This window comes from Mesoplodon bidens (genome assembly GCF_964165515.1).
Source record: "Mesoplodon bidens genome assembly, chromosome: 10".
Lineage (NCBI taxonomy): Eukaryota > Metazoa > Chordata > Mammalia > Artiodactyla > Ziphiidae > Mesoplodon > Mesoplodon bidens.
This window is the reverse complement of record NC_138172.1, coordinates 9,527,859-9,544,881: the sequence shown is the minus strand read 5'-3', so window position 1 is coordinate 9,544,881 and position 17,023 is coordinate 9,527,859. Positions and strand designations below refer to the sequence as shown.

At 42.4% G+C, this 17,023-nt stretch overlaps 1 protein-coding gene across 1 annotated transcript in view; it reads left to right on the top strand.

The window, feature by feature from the left end:
* The window catches only part of GRM7 (glutamate metabotropic receptor 7), a gene marked incomplete at its 3' end in the record, with an annotated part of 813,045 nt that overhangs the window by 599,970 nt on the left and 196,052 nt on the right, over positions 1-17,023 (top strand). The gene's annotated exons all lie outside the window — the stretch shown is intronic.

Below are 17,023 nucleotides of genomic sequence, written 5' to 3'. Positions count from 1 at the left end.
GATATGCCAAAACCCCACCTCCAGTTAAGCATCTGCAGCAAAGTATATCTTTGTGCTTCAAACTTTTTATGCATTTACTGTGTTATTATGCCAATAAGAGAATCTTAAATACCTTAAGCAAAAAGAGGCAGATTTATTGACTCATGTAACAAACCTGTGGGACAGCTAGTGATGAGCTCCCTTGAGAATTACTGGAGTCTGGGACTCCATAATCCTGGGGATATTTCTCTCCATTCCTAATCTCCTCTCTTCTCATTGGCTAGACCAGCTTCTTTGAGTCTGCAGACACGATCACTAGTAGCTACAGGCTACTTTACAACCTCTTGACAAGGGAGGAAACGAGCCTTTCTCTGTGTAGCTCCAGGTTGTGTGTTTGGTTGTGGGGAGATTTACAGGGCATCTCTGTCCTGGTGAAACTCACATGTCCATTTGCTATGGCCAGTTACCATGACTGGTTGGGTGTGTGTCATGATCCACCACCTCATGGGGTAGAGAAAGGCTATGCTTGACAGCTCCCTCCAGGAACAAAATGGCACAACCCAACCCAATAAACTCAAGGGTTCTTTCCTTAGAACAGAGTCACAAGAACAGACTCATGGGATCAGGGTCATTAACATTATAGAAACTCTTACTGTATGTATGTTGCCCACTTTTCTTGCTCCATGACTTTTTGACAGACTTCCCTCAGGTTCCATAGCTTGGTTCCTCACCCTCCATCGCTGTGGTGCCCTGGACCTCCAAAAACTTCGACCTGCCTGCTTAACACATTGGTCGGACTCTCCACCTTCAGTGTCTAATCAGACTCTTGATCCTGGTACTTCTCCTTAGCCCTGTCGTTAGCATATCAAATTCTAACATCACAAGAAAAATTATAGACATTCTCGAAGGCCTTAGCCTAGGGAATAGGCTGCTTTTTAAAATCAAGAGACCACAAGATTTCAGGTCCTTGAGGGCAACTGTGATGGCTGATTCATCTCTATGCCCCTAACCCAAAAGAGCAAGCCAGGCCCTCCAGCGAGCCATGTGGCTTCACCACAGGGCTCTTACAGTCTGGATGAAGCCCCAGTCCTGAAGGAAGAGCACACTTTCCTGAAATTTACTGGGTGTCTGCTTAGTGATTGCCATCTTCCACTCTGCCTGGTTGAAATCAGTAGGAGACTTAATGAAGTGAAAATGAAATCAATATTTAATTCCCACAGGTAAAAGATACTTACATGGTCCACACTCAGCTGCCAACTTCCCCCAATTCCAAAGGGTAATAAGAGCTGGTCTATCTCAGCCTCACAGCCAAGACTTAACACCTGTAATTTCTCCTGTAGTGATGTATTACACTCCTACTATGTGTCACGCATTGTGAATACAACTTTACCACATCCACACAATAACCTCACAGGTGATTTATTAACTGAGCATTAAGTAGTGGCGTATAAAGTACTAAGTACCTTAAATATACTATCTCATTTAAGCCTCACTACCACATTTGGAGATAAATGTTATTGTCTGAGTCTACAAATGAGGAAACTGAGGCACAGAGAAGTAAGAAACTTGCCCTGTTGGAATATTGCAGAGCCAGGATTTGAACCTGAGTCTGGTTTATTCCACCTCTTGGGTGTTTAACACCTTTCTTTACTGTCACCCATTTTACAGATGAGGAAAATGAGGCTCAGAAATGACATTGCAGGCCACACAGAGCTAGTACATTGGTCTTGTGCTTCACTTCACTTTCAAAAGTTCCTTTGAAGTACAAGTAAAATATCAGTTGTCCCATTTGTCCCATTTATTAAGGAGCTACATACAGTGAACAAGGCCTTGCACTCAGTCCTGTGGGGACTATAAAGTTGAAGACACAGTCCTTGTCTTTACAGAATATATGGCGTACTTGGCATCAGTATGACCAGTGGAAACAAAACACAGTATGTGGGAATGCAGATGTGGCTCGGATGGTGAATTCATTAGCTACCTTTGGCCACAAGCAATAGAAATCCATGACTCAGATTGACTCAAACCATAGGAGATGCATTTCTTCATAGTGTATTGTAAAGACCATAGGCAGGGTGGTTAGGGGGTGATTCATTCTTCATCTCAGTATTGTAAAGATACAGATGCACGTTCTTTCCCTCTTCCTGCTTTTCCATCTTTGTTTTGTCATTTGTCTTCCAATTGACCTTCTTCATTGTTTCAGGGTCATTGTGCGAGTATCAGGTGTTACATTCAGAAATGACAATAAATGGTCCAAATGCCATCTCTTCCCATGTGTCTCTTTTCTGAGGGTGAAAAAAAAACTTTCCTGGGTGTTTCCCTAAGGCCCCAGGGTATCTATGGCCAGAAGTACATAATATCCGTCCTCCAAACTATTAGTGTCTCAAGAAATGGGACGACTATAACTGACTTAGAGGACCTGTGGACCAGGGCTGAGACAACTGGAGGAGGATGGATATTGGGAAGAAAATGAAGATTCCATTTGAAACAAAGTAGGAAAAAGTTTAAGAGCACCTGGAAGGTGACAGAGAGTATTGCTTTAGTAATAAATCTGAGACAGTCACAAAGTAGTTGTAGGACCTTGCAGGATGACCATTATCGGGTGTGGGAATGGTTTAGAAGTCATGAGAGGTCCGAGAGAAGCTCAGAGCCGTAAAGACAAAAAGCACCTCTACCTTTTGGGGGACTTACCTGCACTCACCTGGACTTTCGGGACTTTGCGATTAACTGCCTTTGTGATCTTGGGCAAATCACTTAACCTCCATGTGATGTAATTTTCTTGCTTGCATAGTCACATTCTCTGTCAGGCATAGAAGATGTGGACTCCCCACTCTCCATGTTGGTCTCCAGGGAGACCAACAGAAATATCCCTGTCATCATCCAGTAGGGAAGGTGGTATACGCTGGGAAAGCCAAGAGTGGTTTAAAACCAGCCCATATTTCACTCACCAAGCCATGCACCTGGCAGATGCTGTGTCACCCAAGGAGGGTAACATCCCACAAGGACATCATCCACCGGCCAAGTCACAAGTCTAGGGTCTGCTTCTGCACAGGGAGGGTGTAACTTTTAAAAATATGCATCAGGCACCATGTGGGTTAGCAGCAGCCCTGCTCCGTGCGATGCTCACGGTGAGGAACTGGTGCTTCTCTGCTGGGGCTTCGTGGGGGACAGTGTACAGGAACAGTAGGCACGTGTTTCTAATCCTTTTTTGCAGCCCAGAACCAAAAGAGCATGGTGGCTAAGAGCATGGGCTGAGGAAGTAGAACCCCTGGGCTTGTTTCCCCAACTCTGCTTCTTTCTTGCTATCTTAGCTCGTGCTTCTGAGATGAGGGCTTGAGAGCAGGTAGCTTTTTGGTAGATGATCCCAGGAAGCATAGGGAACAGAGGGAAGCCAGTAATAGTTACTACTGTTGGCATTCCACCTGGGACTGTCTGAAGGACTCTGGAGGGCGCAACTGAGAATTGTGTCCCCAAAGACCAAAAATGAAGTATTTAATCTTGTGCCTCCTACTTCTCACAGATAAAGGTTGTTCCTGGGGACATATGGTACCCAGTCAACAAGATAACTCCAGTCACCCCTGGTATCTGTTCCCTTGTATGGGCCTGTCCCACATGGATCAGGACTGGTCTGTGTGACCATTCACATATGGCAGAGTGATGGGATATTGCTTCTGAGGCTACATTATTAAAGACATTCTGCCTTTTTTTTTTTTTTTTTTTTTTTGTCTCTTGCATCACTCCCTTGGGGGAAGCCAGCTGCCACTTCCTGTATAGAGGCTCACATGGCTCCTCTGGGCCTCCTGCCCACAGCCAGTTGAGTCGGTGATCTTGGAAGTGGATCCTGCAGCCCCAGTCAAACCTCCAGATGACTGTAGCCCCGGCCAGCACCTCACTTCAGTCTCATGAAAGAATCTGGGACCATCCAGCTAAACTTCTCCCAGATTCCTGCCTCTCAGAAACTGTGGGAGATAATAAATACTTGTTGTTTTAGATTACTGAGTTTAGGGTAATTTGTTCTGCAACCACAGATAACTCATATGTGGTATTAACTTCCCAGTACTTCTTTTTTTTTTTTTTTTTTCTTGCGGTACGCGGGCCTCTCACTGTTATGGCCTCTCCCGTTGCGGACTACAGGCTCCGGACGCTCAGGCCTAGCGGCCGTGGCTCACAGGCCTGTCCGCTCTGCGGCATGTGGGATCTTCCCGGACCGGGGCACGAACCCGTGTCCCCTGCATCGGCAGGCGGACTCTCAACCACTGCGCCACCAGGGAAGCCCCCCAATACTTCTGAGCTAACACTTGCATGGGCCAGGCAAGCTCTTGTGGCCAGAAAAAGCCATCAGGAAGAGAAGCACAGGTGGCTGAGGAAGGAAGTATATAACATCCACTGCAACCGTTTGCCAGAGCAGGTGTAAGGAAGGGCAGGACCCAGCCAGGCCAACTGTGCAAACTTGACCATGACCATCACACCTCTGAGCTTCAGTTTTCTCTCCTCTTCCTGCCAATTCCTGTTCTGCACGTGCCTTTTTTTCTCTCCTCTTCTTGTTTATTCCGTGATGGATTGATTTCTGAAAGCATCTACCTTTTTGACAAAAACTAGGGTCCTTGACTCCCAGCTCAGGCCAGCCCTGAAGAGCACCATACACACACTGACAGTGGATCTTTGGCTCTAATGAAACGCTGTTTTAGGAACTGAGTGTATGATTCTGCGGCCTGAGGCAAGCAGCGGGGTTCACCAGGGCAGATGCAAGAGAACTTGGAAGGAAAAAGGGAGTAACTCTCCAAAAAATAAAATAAGTAAATAGCTGAAAAGACAAATGGGTTGCTTTAATTTTAACCCTGATCTCAATGCAAAAGTCCACAGGCCCTTGCTTTTCACGTGGTGGTTGCCAAAACAATTGTCACATGGCTCAGACCTCAGGTCAGCCCCACAGAATGTTCTGGAGGCTTGGTAGGTACAGACATTGCATGAGGGGGCGTTACTCCCCAGAGATGGAATACATAAGCTTCCTTCCCTCTGGAACGCAGGCTGGAGGGGAAGGGGACCCAGGGTGTGATGATTTTCGTGTAAATGCTTCACCTAAAGAGTGCACATGTCCATATTTAAGAGAGAAAGTCTATTGCTTTTGACAGATTGTCAGGGGCCCCCCAAACTGTAAGAACTACTGGTCTAAGCCAGTATGGTCTGCAGTTTGGATCAACGTGGCAGAAAAGAAAGCTTCAGTGGAGTTTTTTTTTTTTCCCAGATCAGTCATGGCAAAATGAAAAGAGTATTTGGAAGGAATGTACCCAGTAGCAGCCTCCAAAGTTGAGCTGGGTTTAAGCTTATCATCTTGTTTCTGCTGGTTGCATGACTGAAACAGGCGTTAACTGCCTATGCTGGGAATGCGTTTAGATATCCGGGCTTTTCCTCTGGCCCACTTTGGCTATTATTGCCTCTGGGCTGGGAGCAGGCACGCCAGGCTGGAGGAACTGTATCAGCGAATGCTCTCTCTTTCTACAAGTCTGAAAAAATAGAAAGGCTTAATTGAATCAGCTCTGTTGCTTGGTAAAAATGTATAAGGGTGTTGGCAGTTTTTGAAGTATTGATAAAATCATATTCAAATCAGGAATTATTCAAATCAGGAATTATTACAGAGTGGCAGCTAGATGCAGGTTCAGCGCTCTATAGCAACCGGAAAGAAAAATAAAAAGAAAGAAACGTGACAAAAAGAACATACAATTAAACTCAGCTTAATAGGTTTTGAAGGATTCGGAAGGACTGTTGGCTGTGTAAGGACCATTACTTATCATAGATCTTGTTTTTCCTTTTGTTTTTCTTCTTTTCCTCACAAAATCAAGTGAATCAATTCTGGATCAACCTAAGTTAGTAAGCGGGTTATCAGAACAGCGACTTGGCAGATAGGATGTGGTTTTATGCTTGACTGCAGCTCACAGAAGAAAAACTCAATTTTTTTGTGTGCTTTGCCTTTGTTTTTTGGCGAGGAACTCACAGCTGCCTCCACCCTCAAATTAACTGTCCCTTTGCCAAATGATGCAAACTCTGGTTCCTCTTCATGGACCTCTAAAATTAACTTTCAGATGGTTGATTCTTATAGATGAGATCTGGGGTTCTAAATACACAGAGGCCATGTAACATGTCTGTCGAGGTGACTCACTGTGCCCAGATCAGCAGAGAACCGAGGGGCACAGTAGCTGGGTAGACTACACCACCCTCCACCAAACCATCATCTTGACATTTATTCCCTGGCCTCTTGCAGAGTTTGAGGCAAGTTTCTGAGACAAAAAGTTCCTAGAACAAATAGAGCGCATAATTCCGTGAAAAAGAAAATGCGCCTTTCACATTACAATCAGAAAGTTCTTCTAAATGTCTTGCTGAAGTTTTCCCAGCTTTTTAAAAAAGCCAATCCCCCACCAGTCGCTGACAGCCTGGTGAAGGCAGACCACTGAAATGCAGAAGGAGAGGTTAAACGCTTAAATTGCTAGGGTTCCTTCAGCCTTAAGAGTTCATTAGAATTGTAAATAACATTGGCACTGAATTGAATTTCAAAGATGGCTTATCTTACTTAGTTATTAAAACATCTTGTGTGTCTCTGTGGCACAGGCGAAAAACACTCTCTGTATGTTCTTTCCTTTCCTTGCTTTCATCAGTGTAATGAGGACAACTAGCAATTTAGAAAGCATTTTCATATCTATTATCGTATTTGCTCCTCTTAATAACTTTGCAAAGTGGATTTTCTTATTATACCCCTAGTTAAAAATTGTCTCTGTAATCAAAAGACAAGATGGTAGCAGGTGTTGGCGAGGATGTGGAAAAATTGGAAACCACATACATTGCTGGTGGGAATATAAACTGAAGCAACTGCTTTGAAAAACAGTCTGGTATTTTCTCCAGAGGTTAACAGTGGGTTTACCAGATGACCCAGCAACTCCACTCCTAGCTATGTATTCAAGAGAATTAAAAATATATGTTGATATATAAACTTGTACGTGAATTTCAGAGTAGTGTTGTTCGTAACAGCCAGAAAGTGGAAACAACCCAGTAGTCATCAACTGATGAGTGGATAAATGTGGTCTTTCCATTCAGTAGAATATTATTTGACAATAAAAAGGAATGAAATACTGATCCAAAAATGGTCAAATATCAGCAATTTCATAGTATTCAACTTTTTAAAATCAAAGTGAAGAGAATAATAGTAATTTGGACTCAAATTTTTGGCACTAAATTTAACTCGGTACACAGTTTTGGGGGCCACATTTTGTACCAGGTTTTGTTAGGTTCTGATGTAGTAATAATATTAACATTAGCAAGAGCAGCCAACTTTTATTAGGTGTTTATTATGTGCCAGGCACTATGTAAATCTTCATGGCAAGTCTATGATTGATACTTCACAGGGAAAATTGTGGGTCAGTTTTAAGAACTTACCCAAAGTGACTTGAGGAGCGCTAGTTCCTGTGTCTTTCCCACTGTCCTACATAGAATTACAGGCTCCAATTAAAAATATATATATATCCTAGCTGGCCCTTTCTTTCCATTTTCACTGTGACAAACTTAGTCCAAGCCACCATCATGTATTCTCTCTGCTACAGCAAGTCCCAGGTGTTCCCAGCTGCCCCCCTTTGTCCTTCCTTAAATCACTTAGAATGAAAGCTGAATTCCTGCCTGACATCTATAAATTTGCATTCCTTTCCTAGGACTTCCATAACAAAGTGCCACTGGGGGGCTTAATATAACAACAACAGAAATTTAATCTCATACTGTTCCAGAGCCTGGAAGTCCTAAATCAAGGTGTCAGCAGAGCCATGCTCTGTATCTCTGGGTAGAATTCTTCTTTGCCTCTTTGTAGCTTCTGCTGGTAGCTGGAAATCCTCAGCATTATTTGGCTTGCAGCTACATCATTCCAATCTCTGCCTCTGTCACTACATGGCATTCTTCCTGTGTGTCTGTGTCTTTTCTTTAAAGGACATTGATCGTATTCGAATAGGATTCACTCTAATCAAGTGTGACCTCATCCTAACTTGATGACGCTCGCTAAGACCTTATTTCCACATAAGGTCACATTCTGAGGTCCTGGAGGTTAGGACTTCAACATATCATTATGGAGGACACAGTTCAACCCATATCAATGGTCTTTTCAGACCTCATGCTTGTCTCTCCACTATTCTACTGCACTGATCTTTCAGTTCCTGGAGTATCCAAGTCAGTTTCTACCACAGGATTTTTGCACGTGCTGCTCTCAGCCTGGAATACACTCCCTCAGCTTTCCTATGACTTGCTTCTCCTCCATCTTTAGGTCTTAGTTTTAAATAACATCTCCTCTAAGATGGGGTTCCTATCCTACCCTCACTGAAGCCGACCCTTATCTCTCTTTATTATTCCCCATATCTTTATTCTTTGATAGTTTACTTCATAGAAATTTGTAGAAAGTCACAGTTAAGTTATAAATAAAAACTGTTTGTAAAGATTTAACTATTTACTATGTATTTTCTGTTCCTCCTCCCTCTCCCCCCAAATATAAACTCTATGAAGAGCAGGAATCTTTACTCTTTGGTTCTTGATTGCAGCACAGTGCTTGGTGCACAATGAGTGTTCTCAGTTTTTTGTTTGAGTGAATAAATGAATGAATAAGTGAAAGAATAAACCGGAAGCAAGTGTGGTAGGTCTTCTCTGAAACACACGGCACTATTGGGAAGTCAGTTTTACATAGAGGCTTCAGAGAGGTTAAAATGAGACAGACCTTTCATTTCTACCACTTACTATATGACCTTGACTTTTCTGTAAGTCTTGGTAATGTTGTCCGGAGAACAGGGTTGATCATAGTACCTACTCAGTGCAATGAATGAAGAGGAGGAATAGCAGGGGCATAGGTGGTAGTGGAGGGGATGGTAGGAGGGTGATTTGGGAACTTATCAGAAAGCAGAGATTAAGTCGGGGCCAGCCCAGAAGTTCCCAAAGGACCAATCCTGTATCCCTCAGCTCCTGCACCTGCTCCCAAAACGTGGAGGACAGCATTATCCTGAGGCTACTTTGTGTGTGTGTTTCACTTTCGCTGGCACATTTCAGCTAATTGGTTTGGCAGCAGTTCTGCACCCAGGCTGCAGGTCTGGGAGCCCGCCTGTTACATCCTTGAAGTAAGAAGACGGGAGTCCAGGAATTGGAAAAGATCTATATACTTGTGATTTTATGAAGGAAAATTTTAGCGAGAGGTCGTGAAGGGATAATTGGCCAGCATTGAATACAAGAAGAGAATTCTATGGATATAACTTTAGGAAGCAGTAAGACAACACCAAAGTCTGTAGCCACATGAACACCGGCCCCAAGGGGCAGGAGATAGAATGTGTGTCTGGGGATGGTGCTGCACTTGAGTTACCTTTAAATGAAAGGCACAGATTCATCCCCAGGCTTATGGCTGACCCAGTAAGAGCTGAGTCTCTGTGCTTTCTTTGCCAAGGATCCTAGATTTTCCTTAAATCAGAGCTTTTCACTATTAAAAGCCAATCATATGAATTCTACAATTCCATCAAAAAGATACGTAGATATGAAGCTCTTAGTTGATTACAGCCAGGATGGAGGGAATTCAGTGTTTGGTGTTCAGAGAAGAAAGGCTTGAGATAGAATTCCAGTTCTGTCTCTTGTAAGACCAGACAGCAAGCACACACTTGGGCTTAAATCAGGTAGAAAGGGCACTGGGTTTGAAATCAGACCTGCCTCTCACTTACCAGATGGGTAAGTGATCTTAGATCGTGAGCAACCTACGTAAGCACGTGTCTCATTTGTAAATCAAAGATTATAATTGCTCCAGGGATCCCTTTAGGTGCCGACCTGAGATCAGTTCCCAACCCTCACTTATGAGGACTCCTAGTTTCCTGTTCTTGAAGGTCCCTGAGTGTCTCCTGTTCTAATTTGTATGATTTACTATCATTGTTTTTTTCTCCCCTAGGCCGATGTGTGTCTGCTTGTTTTTCACGACTGTCCCTCATGGGGTATTTCTGACATTTCTTCCTATTTGTTCTCTCCCTTCCCCATGATATTTTCACACCACGGATATTCTATATATCAGTTTATGTACTGTGGTCCTTTGGAGGGCCATGAAACATTGTAAGATTTAACCATTTTTTTGCCCCCTTAGAACCTATTCTTGTCCCCTTGGGGGCAGTATTGCCCCCTGTGGAGAATGCGTGCCCCAGATGTGAGTTAGAGGTTAGCAAGAAAGATGTGTCTCATTTATAAGTTTCCTCAGCACGTGACACATGAGAAATGCACAGTGATGTTTATTGGATTGGGGGAAGCAATGAATCAATCAATGGACAAGGATCAACTGAGAACAATGTAAAGGAAACGCTTAGTCTTATACCGGCTACATAGCAAGTAAGAAATACATATATTTGCTCCCACTGCTGAAATCCAGTCTGAACCTTCCAAGAGCGCGGATCAAAATCACATCAGATCTTTATTTTTGTGTGTTGATCTCTAACTCTCCTGTTGACACGTTGAGGGCCTCTGTTAATTGCCTACTGCTCTGTATTACTTACCACGTCTGTTCACTGTTTACTAAATGAATGCATGCCAGGAAGAATTCAAATGTAGAGCTCATCTCATTGTTGGGTGGACCAGTTCTAAGAGTCTGGTCATCTCTGTGCTCTCCAAGGAGTGGAGCATGATGCCTTTGCTCGCAAGCCCTGTTTCTGTCTCATCGTAGTGACTGATTTCTGCTTCCTTGGTAGGCAGAGGAGAAAGCATCTGACCCATAGAGTAGCAGCTTATTTAACTCCCTTTTTTACCAGAAAGTCTTTGAGTTAAGAATGCTGTTACTTTGCAAAAAGAGAACTTTGCCCCAGAAGTTCAGACACAGCAAGAATGAGGACAAACAAGTTGAATCTCTGGTCTTAAAAGGAGAGAGGATAATTTGGGGCAGGAAGGTAATGATTGGAAGGAGAAGGAGGGAGCTTCGAGGGTTCTGGGGGATGTTCTGTTTTCTAATCTGCATGCACATTACATGGGTGTGCTCACTTTGGGATAATTCACAGCTGTGCACTTATAATATGCATATTTTACTGGATGTGTATTATAATTCAACTAAAAGAATAATGAAGGCAAGGAGTGAGGTCTGAGCCTTCTGAGGGTCAGTCATTTGGGCAAGTCCCTTTTCTTCCTTAAGCTTCGGTTTCCTTCTTTGTAACACAGAAATATTGCCAGCACCTACGTCACGGGTTTGATGTGAGGTTCAAAGGAAATAGATAATACAAATCGCTTAGCACGGTGTCTGGTGTCTGGTACGTTGTTTATTAGTATCAATTCGCTCTTATTCATTATCCTTATTCATTTAGCCCAGATTCATTGAGAACATATCAAAAGTGTCGATCACTGTTCATTCATGTGCAGTGAGGTTCTAAATACAGAAACAGGGGAAGATGAGGTTTTTCTTTCTCTCCAACATTTCACCACAGCAATTTTCAAACACACAGAAAATGTCAAAGAATGGTACAGTGAACTCTTGCGGACTTTCCACACTCAACATTTTAGTGGATTTGCTTTATCAGGTATCCATCTACCTACCCATCCATCAGACCATAATTGGGCCTTTTGTTTACAGAGAGCTGACTGTGGCCCTGGGGTGGAAACCGCCAGGGAAATTTAGTAAGGAAAACAATAGCACTAGGATCAGGACATGTCCTAGATTAATTTACCCCAATGGTGCCGTTGAATAATTCAGATCTCCCGATCCAAACCTCTAAGCAGACCATAAACAAAAGAGCTTGCTTTGGGAAATGGAAGTAATATAGCTTCAACACTACTGTGTCCTCAGAAACAAAGCCTTTGGTCGGGTGACCTTGGCTTGGCTAAAAGCATACGCAGCGGAAGATGTAAATTCTTCTCAGGAGCTTCTGAATTCATGAATTAACACTGACTTTGAATGAGGCATATATTCCATTGAATGAATACTGGAAAACCTAGAGTTATTTTCCTCTTACAGGCATGCTGAGTTTCTATATTCTAATTTTTCTATAGCGACTATGGATCATTTGTACAATAAGAGCGTTTGTTTGGATTCCTGCTCTAATAAATCTCGGTTCTGCTTTAATGCACAAAAAAACCAAACAATTTGTAATTGGTCCATTAATTATATGCATGTAAATGCCTCTGTTAGAGTAACTTAATAAGCCATTGGAAAACATTCTCCTTTGCCAGCTGAGTTACACTCTATTTAACAAGCAACTCTTTTTTTGGGAGGGGGAAGTTGTTTAATTTTGTTTAAAAGCAAGGAGCCCCTGGGAAACTGAATCAGACTGAATCTCACACATCTGAATCCGCGTGAATCCCTGAGGCCTAAGGTAGTAAGGGAGGGCTCAATGAAAGTTTGATGAATTGAAGGGTTAAGTAATGAACCTGAATGAGGATGATGAGAAAGCCCCTGGGAGAGTGGCCTTCCCAGCACAGCCGTCCACAGGCTGAAGTTTCAGTAACTAGGCCAGGGTTTGCCAAACTTCGCTACACAGAAGAATCACCAAGGGAACTTCAAAACATCCCAATGCACAGGCCCCGTCCCCTACCAATGAAACCAGAAATTCAAGGGCAAGATCCCCAAGCATTAGTATTTTTTTACTTGCAATGTAATTGACACATGACATTATATTATATTGCAAAATGATTATCACATATATTTTGTTACTGTTCATCGCCACACATAGTTACAAATTTTTTCTTGTGACGAGAAATTTTAAGATTTATTCTCTTGCAACTTTCAAATATGCAGTACAGTATTGTTAACTATAGTCACCATGTTCTACATCGCATCCGTGAGACTTCTTTACTTTATAACTGGGAGTTTGTATTTTTCGACCCTCTTCACCCATTTCACTCACCCCTCACCTCAGGCAACCGCCAATCTGTTCTTTGTATCAGTAAGTCCATTTTTTTGTTTGTTTGTTTGTTTTAGATTCTACATGTGAGATCATATGTGTTTTACCTTTCTCTGACCTATTTTACTTTGCCTAATGCCCTTAAGGTCCTTCCTTGTCGTCAGGCATCAGTACTTGTTAGAGATCCCCAGATGGTTCCAGTGCATAGCAAACTTTGTCAAACTCAGGCCTAGGAGTTGATCTCCCCCCTCCATCTGTTCCCCCATGTACCCAAAGGAAAACCAAAATAACAAAAACAAATACAGGCATAAACCTCCCTCTAGGCATAGACATATCGTAGGAAGTGTCCTTCCGTTGGATTTTGAAAATACTGTTGACTTGCTGTCAGGTTAGTCATTTGGATAACGAGTGACGCTTTCCCGAAGAGCTCGTTCGGAAAAAAGAAAGGCCAGACTGTGCATCCCAAAAGGAGGCCCCAGGAAGGTGGAGTTGTAGACGTGGTTCTGGGTGGCAAGGACGAGGGAAAAAGCAGAGGTAAATGTGTATCAAGTTTGGATCCTAAATTTTTCCAGCCAGCATGACCAGGGCCCCAGAGCGTGACTAAGAAACATATCCCGAGATAAATCCAGACCATATTTAAATGGCAAACCTAAGGCAAAAAAAAACATCTTACAGAGATAGGAAAAATGTGTTTTCTGGGGAGGGTGGGAAGCAAGGCTATCTGTTGCTCAATCTAAAGATTTGGTTCTTCTCTCTACCTTGACCACCTGGAATTTCCTCTCATTTGTACAACTCAATTGAAATCACATCTTGAAGATGTCTCAAAGAAGCAGAACATGAGAGTTCAGAACAGGCGTGAGTGTGGCTTGGGCTGTGGTTCTAGGTGTGTCATTTCTACGAACAACGAGCCTCAGCCTCCTCATTTGGTGATGGGAACCAATAGTTGAACCTTTGTAAAGTTAATGTGAAGCTAAAGTGAAATCGTGACTGAAAGCACTTCTCATGGTGTCTAGAACTTTGTAGGGCTCAGTACATTATGGTGATTGTTATTATCCAGTCACCCTGTGTGGGTGTCATAGGTTCTCCAAAGTTTGCTTTGTGAGCAGAGTGTAGAAAGAGCATGTGCCCTTGCGGAGATCTCTGGGCGGTGGCATGGGGGATCCCACTTGTACCATCTTGTACCAGCTCACGAGAGCTATCTATTAAATTTCTAGGAAATTAGCGAGTTAGTTTTTATATGTTCTTTTCCGTTATAGGTTATTACAAGATATTGAGTAGAGTTCCCTGTGCTATACAGTAGGTCCTTGTTGGTTCTCTATTTTATATATAGTAGCGTGTGTATATTTTAATCCCAGACTCCTAATTTATCCCTCTTCCCCCTTTCCCCTTTGGTAACCATAAGTTTGTTTGCTATGTCTGTGAGCTTATTTCTGTTTTGTAAATAAGTTCCTTTGCATCATTTTTTTAGATTCCACATACAAGTGATATCTTACAGTATTTGTCTTTCTCTGTCTGACGTCACTTAGTATGATAATGTCTAGGTCCATCCATGTTGCTGCAGATGGCATTATTTCATTCTTTTTATGGCTGAGTAATATTCCATTGTATATATGTACCACATCTTCTTTATCCATTCCTCTGTCCATGGGCACTTAGGTTGCTTCCATGTCTTGGCTGTTGTAAATAATGCTGCTGTGAACAATGGGGTGCATGTATCTCTTCGGATTATGGTTTTCTCCGGATATATGCCCAGGAATGGAATTGTTGGATTATATGGTAGTTCTATATTTAGTTTTTTAAGGAACCACCATACTGTTCTCCATAGTGGCTGTATCAATTTACATTCCCACCAACAGTGTAGGAGGGTTCCTTTTTTTCCACACCCTCTCCAGCATTTATTATTTGTAGGCTTTTTGGTGATGGCCATTCTGACTGGTGTGCCATGATACCTCATTCTAGTTTTGATTTGCATTTCTCTAGTAATTAGTGAGTTAGTTTTTAAACAATGATTATTAAAATTAAATGACACAGGCTTATGATTAATCAATTAAAAAAAGAAATACTCAAAACACATTTTCTAATTATTTTACTACGTTTTACTGTTATCTCTGTGCTTGGGGTTATTTACATCAGTTGAATATGTATAGTGGAAACACTACATAAGTATATGCTATGCCACCTCATGCATGGCATTATATTGTCAAATTGAGATCATCTGTGGTGAGTATTTATAGCATAGAAATCATCAAATACTACAAATTGAGGTGTTTCCCTCAGAGAGTTGATTGGAAACATTTACAGCACCCCTCTAGGATAGGGCGAGTGCGTGGGGAGAGGAGGAAGGCTTAGGTGCAGTTGAAGCATCTTTTCTATTTTTAGGAAGAACAACCGTGAGTTAGAACTTGGAGGAAGATTTTCCCAGAAGTTGCCTAGAAAGCCAAGTAGGGAGAAAAAAATCTTCTCTCAGCATCTTACTTACAAAAGGCAAGACAAGAAAAGAAAGCCAGCAACTAGCTGTGGAATCCACACGCTACTTTCAAATGGCGAAAACAGTTCTGTTTTCACAAGTGACGATGCCAGAGGATTTTGCAGTTGCCTAGTGAAATCCAAGAAGACCAACTCTCCCAAATCCTGAGACTTAATCTTGCAGAAGAGAGAATCCTTGATCATAAATTTTTAGTGTTTGCATTTTTAAATTTAACTTTTAAGGGAAATGTGTTCAAATGGTCCAAACAACTAGAAGGTATAGAAAATTGTGAAGTGAACGTATCTGCCATCTTTCTAAAACTCCCACCAGCAGTATCATTCCTGGTTCTTTTTATACATGCTTTCAAGGTTTTTTTTGCGCGTCCAAGTAAATATAAACTTGAATTTTGACTACCATCATCCTTTTCCTTATTACACAAAATGTCAGACAATGTACTTACTCTCCTATACCTTGCTCTTTTTCCATTAATAATAGATTTTAGTTACCTTCCCATATGATACACATACAGAGCTCCTTCATTTTTTAACATAATAGCTGGACAGTGTCCCATTATCTGATTGAGCTCTAATTTATTTAACCAGTTCCTTAGTTGTTGGCCCTGGGTCGTGTCCAGTCTTTCGCTATTGCATAATGCAGTGATCGGTAACTTTTTATAATGTGAACAGCCTAAGGGGTGCCTGCTTCCCCACAGTCCAGCACAGTGAAGCCGTGGTCAAAGTTTGGGATTTTGCCAGCCTGACAGCAGAACAGTATCGTCTCCAGGGGATTTTAATTCATATTTCACTTGTTCTGAGTGACATGGGGCTCTTCTCATACGTTTGCTAGCCATTCCCATTCCTTTTTGTCTGGCTTGCTTTATTTATTTATTTTTAATGAGCTGTCTGTTCACATCCTTTGCTTGTTTTCCTTTGTGGGAGTTTCTTAATTCATTTTAAAGCCAGTAGACATCACCTCACAAGTCTACTAGGACAAAGCCTGTATCCCGATGACTGGCGAGATCTGTTTTTTGTTGCTCTCCCATCATGCTAAGCTTTCAAGTAGATAGTGGCCAATCGTAGTGTGGCGTGGTGCAAGCAGGTGAGCTAATGTGAAAAGAAGAGGCAGGTCCATCTCCCCAAATGTTTGTCCATCCGGAAACCTCCATTTGAACGGAGGTGGCTGCTCAGAGGCTAAAGACGATGAATGAGCTTGAAACCAACCCCCAAATTCAGATCTAACCACTCACTCCTGCTTTTGTTCCAGGCTGTTTTTTCAAGGATGTTTATATAGTGAACACTCTGAAAGGTCGCAATAAGCTTTTCCTTATGGAACAGAGGATGGATTTGTTTTCTGCCCCAGAAAATGAAAATAATGTCAGAGCTTGAACAGGCTTGCACGTCAGCCCTGTAAAACACTGGGGTTCCTAAACCTAGGGTTCTTCAGCCCAGAGCATGTGCAGCACCCACCTGGCCCCCTACACCTTGCCCTGTGGGAAGTGGGGCTTGGGAAACCAGCACAGATGATGTACCTCTGGCTCTTGCTGTTACTGTGAAGAGAAAACTGTCCTTTGTCTCTGACCCAGGGGTTATGTATCTTCTGCCAGCGTCCATGAGACTGTGGCAGGCTAACTTGGTAGCTATCAGGTAGGTTCAAATCCCAGAACCTTTATGGTTCTTGACCTTTAGTTCATAGATCTTTTGTAATAATTAAATGTAGT